Here is a 7329-nt window from a genome sequence, read left to right as displayed (position 1 = left end):
TGTAAAAAAATATATATATATACACACACACACACACACACACACACACACACACACACATATACCGTAGGTAGAATAAAATACTCACCCCAGAGAAGAAGCAGGGCAGGTAGAAGTACCATGGTAATGTTTAGTTTATTTTAAACCAGACTCTTTGTTGTTTGTCATTTCTCCGATCACAAATGCAGATATGGTTTTACGTTTACGCGCGCGATGCAACGCAACGCGTAAAAAGACAGCATAAGTCATTATAATCCATAATTATATCCCCACTGGATGCAACGAATGCCTCGTTTATAATGGGTTTTCATGTTTTTGAATCATCGCTCCGGCCGGAGAGGGCATCATCACAGTATGGTGAGGGGCGTAACATTTCCGTCTCACGCTTGAGGTATTCGGCCAATCACAACGCACTGGATAGCTGGCCAATCACAGCACACCTCGCTTTTCAGAACGATGAGCTTTGTAAAACTCGACGCGTTTCAGAAAGGCGGGGCATAGAAGAGAAACAATAATGTACAGTATGTGGAAAATAATGTGTTTTTTTAACCTTAAACCGCATAAACACATTTCATTACACCAAATACACAAAATAATATTATTTTTAGCAGCATCATATGACCCCTTTAATAACTGGTATCAGTGTTATTCGTGTGGTGCGATGAATCAATCTAAAGAAGAAATGTTTGTTTTATCTGTTAATTCCAAGAGGAGTTGGACTGATCAGTGGATTATAGTAAATGTAAGAGAATGTAAAAAATCGCTCAGTAATTACAGTACTTTGTGAAATCTGACATCATTCTAAATTCATTATGATCCTCTGTTATTAATACAAACGCTAAAGACTTCTCGTGTGACATATCCAAATGGTACAATACATTTTTAAATGTCTAAATGTGTATAAGCATCTGCTCCAAGAGGATCGCATCAAACAAACAGGACAGGCCATGTGATCAGATACTTTGCTTAGACAAAACAGTATGTTAGTATAATTACATTTTATCTTGGTAAGTAATAAAGGTTAATTATAAGACAGAGATAACAAAGCTGCTTCTTACCTGGTGAGCAGGTTATTTGGTTGTGTCCTGTACTTAAGGAAATATCAGACTTATTCAAATCATGGCATAATTTTAGAGTAGAGACACACAGACAGGCAGACTGGGTCTGTTAACTCACTACAAATTCACTGGAGGTAGAGACGTCAAGAGAATGTGGATTGAATGTCACTATAGTACCAGTAAATGTGAAACCATATGTGCTATTTTTATACACAAATGATATATTATCAAATCGTGTCATTTTTTAAAACATTTGTACAAATTGACTGCATTGTTGTTATGTGGACAGCCAGCAGAGCTAGAGCTTGAGAACTTTTGTCCTGATACTCAGAGCCTGCTTTCTAATTTTGGAAATATTTGCATAAACATGCTGCCTTAGTCAAATATTAATAACATCCATAATGTGTCCTTATTCAAACATCTAAGCCGTGCAATATTCTATTCTGATGTGTTGCTGCAGTGACTCACTATTTTTACTTATTTAAGGGGTTAAAAAAACGATCGCAATGTGGAAATCAACAGGATCATTTTAGAGCTGTTTATGCAGTAGCTGAATATGATTATCAGTCGTTATAAAGCGCAATCGAGAGAAGCTGCGAGACTGACGCGAAACCAAAACCAGTGGAAACCAGTGGAAAGCACACTGCCTGAAATAACTGATTATTCCCTATATAGTGTATATGTGTCACTCACTAAGTAGTACTTAATGAACGAGTGATTTCGGAATTGACTTTAGACGGAAGCAGGTGGTATTTTCAATGTAATTAGGAGGGGACGTTCTCGTTCCAGAAAGCATTTGATTGGACGTCACTTCACTATTTTGCCTGTCATCTGTTTAGCCGGAAGTGAGTGACTGTCGTTTTTAAATTTGTATATGTTCTGAAAAAGAATTTTGTGAATGTTTAGGATAACACTAGCACATGACCTTAAAGCTGTTTGCATATGCACTTAAACTTAAAAAGCAAGAATTTCATTTAGAACTAATTGTCTTTAACATACTTTCACATGTATTTTGAAATTGAGTTGAGTTTAGACATGTCCTGTGTGAACAGAACTGCACTGGATAGCTTTATACAGTGCAAGTTCTGGTTTTAAATCTAGCTGATGCCTTTCTTTTTTAAAACGTAAAGGAATGGACTATGGATAAATGTTTTCAATGAGAACACATGGACTACAGCAAGTAAAATGTTTGTTTTATCTTCAAAAGTCCAAGGTAAGAACATTTAGGTCTCTACATTTATGCAGCCATGTAGGTTTGCAGCATATTTTTGCAACCAATAATGTGTAAGTGCAAATAAAGATATTCAAATTATGCTTATTTCTAATTACTGTAGAGCTGAAGCACACAGAGTAATGCGGCATACTGCATATGATGCAGTGTAAATTTTCTTAGACAAAAACTATGAATATTTAGTTGCGTAACAAAAGTCTTAAATGTGATTTAGAACTGTTACACAAGTGCCTACAATCAGGATCATTGTAGAGTTTGCAAACAAAGTCTCCCCTTATTCATTCTCTGCCAGATCATTTACCTTTGACATTCATCAAGTTTAGCATATGCTTCATTTGGCCAGGCCAGGGTTTGTCTCCCCGAAGAATAAATCCCAAACACACCTTCTGTTTTATGGAAGTCTACCAAAGTCATTAATCCATGAACACATGAGATAATAAGGCAATTAGTTATGTGGAAAAGGCACGCTTTTGCAATTATGGGCAAACATTGGGAAGTTTTCCTTGGGAATGTGTAGGGACAGTCAAGTTGAGGATAAATATGCTGTTACTTTACTTTGTGATCAAATTTATTTTCACTTGGTGGATGATAAAACAGGCAGCACCACTCAGATATTCTTTAGATTGTAAACATCTAGTTGCTGTCTGAAGTGTTTTGTTTCAAGTGCACTTGTCTGTTGTCACAGAAACTCAAGTAGGATGGAAATTCAAGAGGTAGATGGAGAGATATCAGTCAACCCCTATGAGACAGCCTTTGATCCCTATTCCCTCGCCCCATCCCAAGATCCAGAAGGTAGAGGAAATCTCAGATGCTGCCTGCCTTTCTCTGTCCAGGTGAGAACATTCTGTTATGTTGAATTTTCTGAACAGATGTCATCAGACTATTATGTTCTCCACATGTTGGAGAGTCAGATGCTAATGTGAGTCTTTGAGGTGTGTTGTGTCTCAGCTTGTGTTTCAGGGAGTTTTCTGGGGGATGTTTTATATGTGCAACAGTTTTCAACTGGAGCCCAACTTCATGAAGATCCGTTGTTACAAACCACCTAATCCCCATGTACTTTACCTGTTTTTCTAATTTAATTTCCTCAACATTTCAGGTAATCAGTCCAGGTGCTTATCCAAAAGTCTTCTCTGGAGACTGATATTCTTACACACACCAAGATTTTACATTCAGTGAGCGTAAGACAAATATGATTAAAGAAATTATAACATTTAAAGAAAGAGTTCAGTTTGAAACTAGGCTTATTTTTGTGTTCAGATCTTTGAAAGTACATTATTAATGCAGTTCATACAGACAAGTGACTTAAACACACCTTTTATATTATAATGTTTGCCATTTCAGGCATGAAGATGCATCTCTCTGGTGGCCGTCCTGATGAACCTGGTGTGTGTGAGAAGCTTTGGTTGAGCGTAATGTCCAGAGCTTAAAAATACACAAAAGTCATTTTCTTTCAATGTTCCAGGAGTTGTTTGATTGGATTCACCATCCCAGCCTAGGAGAGCATTCTGTTCAAGACTTTCTAAAGAAACAGCCTTTGACCTCTGACCTGTGCTTAAAGGAGGACAGAGAATATGAGGTAGTCATTTTCTTTCAATGTTCCAGGAGTTGTTTGATTGGATTCACCATCCCAGCCTAGGAGAGCATTCTGTTCAAGACTTGCTAAAGAAACAGCCTTTGACCTCTGACCTGTGCTTAAAGGAGGACAGAGAATATGAGGGTTGGAAGCTCAGTAGAGCTTGAGGAATATTTTTTGTTTAGATTTACAGCATTTGAGCTCTTAAAATTAAACTCTCACACGGACTGAAAATCCTCCAGAGTTCTTGATTCTAGAAGTGGCTGTAACTCGTCACTATGTAGTGAAACTTCACAACAGAGTCGAAACATCTGTGATACCTCACTGTTGTTTCAGTGCGACTGCATAAGATGGTTATGAAATAGTCTGATACTTTAAAATGGACGCTTGGTGCCTTTAAATAATTCAGGAATGTGAATAAGTGCCGCTCGACAGAATTTATGATTATTTTTATCTAAAATGTTTGTTTCAGTTCATGTGTAGCAGTCAGACAAATTATGTTTTTATATCTAGCATGAATTAAAATGTACATGTTGAATTTATTCTGAGTGCACAAATAAAAAGCTTTTTTCTCAATGAATTGTTCATTTCATTCAGAAATATGTCTCAATATATTACACCAGATGTATGTTTCACAAATTAAGTTGAGCGGGTGTTTGTATATTTTCATGAAAAGATGGCATGCGCTTCATTGTTTACTGAAAGATTTTCATTATATGCTGCATATTAAATAATTAAACACAATCTTACCACTATTTTATCTCTGAGGACAGATAAATGTCACCATGTCCTAAACTGTGCTTTTAATAAAAGTAACATGATCATAAATGGTGTCTGAAAGAAATAGACATTTCTACTGTTTTCGTATCCATATGATCTCCTGATCAGTAACCGATGTCACTGTGTTAAAGACATGAAATTCAAATACATTGTCATGTGAATGTCAATAAAGTCTCTGAGCTCATGGGATCTTCTAATGTGTCTCTTTCAAGTGATTCTTGAATGAATAAATCATAAATCAGCTCATATAAGACTCTAAATATTTACCTAATAAGAAATAAGCTACAGCAGCAAACACCAACAAAACTGACAATCAGCTCATTACACGAGTCAGAAAACAGTGACTATGATTCATCCCGAATAAATCAATGAGCTCATCAAATATCATGAGTCTGAGAGCAGATGAGAAATGCTTCAGTCAGGAGTTCCTGAGACTCTGAGGCATATGAGGATGTTTGGTAGTTAGAGGGATTAACTAGTTGATTGACCAAGATCACACGAGGCTTGTGAGAAGTTCAGTCACCGTCACATGCAGCTGTGGTTCTTTTCTGTGTTTGCAAGGCATTTTGGGAATCTGAGTTTTGAAGGATTGAGACAAAATCCTCCAAAAAACACAAGTTGCAGAAAAACCAGTGGCTCAGTGGTCTGACTGTCACTTCTTGACGAAGTGCCAGTGGCTCAGTGTGGTTTAAATGTCTGTTCTTGGCACAGACAGTCCTAGTTTGAATCTCACTCTTGTGGTTAAAATTAGTTTTTACGCTGGTTTCTGACTGAATAAGACAGACAAAACTCCATAAAAAGAGCCACACACATGTGAAGAGCCAGTGGCTCAGTGGTCTGAACATCAGTTCTTGATGTGGGTGATCCTAGTTCAAATCTCTCTTTAAGTGGAAAATAGTTTAGTTGCACTGGTTTCTGACTGAAAAAGACAAAACTCCAAAACAGAAAAACACACACATGGAAGAGTCTGTGGCTCAGCAGTCTGAGTGTCAGTTCTTGACACAATAACTCCAAGTTCGATTCCTATTGAGGTAGCAAAAAAGTTTAGTTTCACTGGTTTTTCAATAAGACAAAACTCCATACAAATGAAGAATTCTTGTAGAAGAGCTGGTGGCTCAGCAGTCTGAGCATCGGTTCTTGACACAGGAGCTCCAAGTTTGAATCCATCTGTTGAGGTGGAAAATAGTTTTGTTTCACTGGTCTTTTAACGCATGACAAAAAAAAAAAAGCAAACTGCTTGTAGACGAGCTGGTGGCTCAGCTGTCTGACTGTTAGTTCTTGACGCAAGAACTCCAGGTTCGAATCACTTCATTGAGGTGGGAAGAAAAGTTTAGTTTCAATAGTCTTTCAATGAATAAAAAAAAAAGACAAAATTCCAAAAAAAGAATAGTAAATGTGGAAGTGCCAGTGGCTCAGTGGTCTGAGCATATTCTCCCTGAACGGAAAGGATCCTGGGTTCAAATCCCAGCCTGGTCACTGAAGCACAGTTGCATGATGGTCGTCTGGTTGTGAGCTGTGACAAGCTGTAAAGCGGATCAGGGCATGACCTCAGATGAGAGAAGGCCAGACACGAAGGGGGGAGTGAAGATCCAGACGCTCCCCCTGGGGCTTCTGAGAGAATATCCAGCAGCGGTTATGAAGTGGGTGTCAAATTTTTTAATTTCGACTTCTAAAAGAGATCCAAAACAGACTAAGTCAACAATTCTTTCAAAATTTTAAATATTCATAGCACATTTTACCTGTAAAATGCTCCGCCAGGACGCTCTATCAACTGACTCCTGTACATGGATAAGGTTGTGTTTGGCCCATTTGTAGCAAAGATTATTGTAGGCCTGTAAATGAGATGTTTTCTCACACAGAGATGAACATCAGCTCTACACTCTTTGATCCGTGCCGGACCCACTGACAGCTGAATGATTAAGACTACAACTGCATTTCATGAAAGGCATTCCAATGTAAACCTTGCTGATAAAGTGGAATTTATTTTAAGACATGAGGTTCTGTTAAGGAGAACTAAACTGGACTGTTTTAAAATGAAATTACAAAGTCACAGCTTATCAAAGAGCAAATGTCCTGAATTTGTCAGATGATGTACCCAAACCTCATTCAAAAGATTAAACGACTGATTAAAAGTAACAGCAAATGTTCTGAGAACTGAGATGATATCTGGAAATCATGAACAGCACACAAATGTCACATTTATCCTTTTATTGTGCACACACCTTATACATACAAACTGCAAAGATCATTCAAAAGCACAGAGGTAAATGAGGGTTCAGCCGTTCCTCCCCTCAACAAAGGATGCTCCCCTGCTTCTCCTGCCACCTCCTCATGACCTCCAGCAGCTCTGAACCAGAAATCCCCTACATACAGAAAACAGAAACTCAGACTGCTCACATTTTACTAACAAGTTCTTCCTGTAGGAAGCCAGCATATCAAACAGACATACAAGATGAATGTTAAATAAGTTAAGTGTTGAAACGATCATGTCTCAATAAATAAGACTTAAAAATAAATAAATAAAATACAAAAAACAGGTTAAAGGCAGCAATGTCTGTAAAAAGTCAATTTCCACAATTTTGTGGAGTTGTAGCTTAACGCAAAAATACACAATTCAAATGTGCACATCCTTGATCTACATTTATTTTAAGATGAATTCACATCGGTCATATTTCACAAAAGAGCAC

At 37.6% G+C, this 7329-nt stretch overlaps 1 long non-coding RNA gene across 1 annotated transcript; it reads left to right on the top strand.

The window, feature by feature from the left end:
- The first annotated feature begins 1868 nt into the window (after positions 1-1868).
- LOC107656444 (uncharacterized) lies at positions 1869-3833 on the top strand. The gene is made up of 6 exons (XR_001630572.1): positions 1869-1903; positions 2189-2271; positions 2975-3122; positions 3386-3461; positions 3631-3672; positions 3752-3833. It is a non-coding gene; the product is annotated as an uncharacterized LOC107656444 (long non-coding RNA).
- Positions 3834-7329: the final 3496 nt, after the last annotated feature.

Source organism: Sinocyclocheilus anshuiensis, unplaced genomic scaffold, assembly GCF_001515605.1.
Source record: "Sinocyclocheilus anshuiensis isolate Anshui unplaced genomic scaffold, SAMN03320099.WGS_v1.1 scaffold183, whole genome shotgun sequence".
Classification (NCBI taxonomy): Eukaryota; Metazoa; Chordata; class Actinopteri; order Cypriniformes; family Cyprinidae; genus Sinocyclocheilus; species Sinocyclocheilus anshuiensis.
The sequence above is the reverse complement of the archived record's forward strand: the minus strand, read 5'-3'. Positions and strand labels throughout refer to the sequence as shown.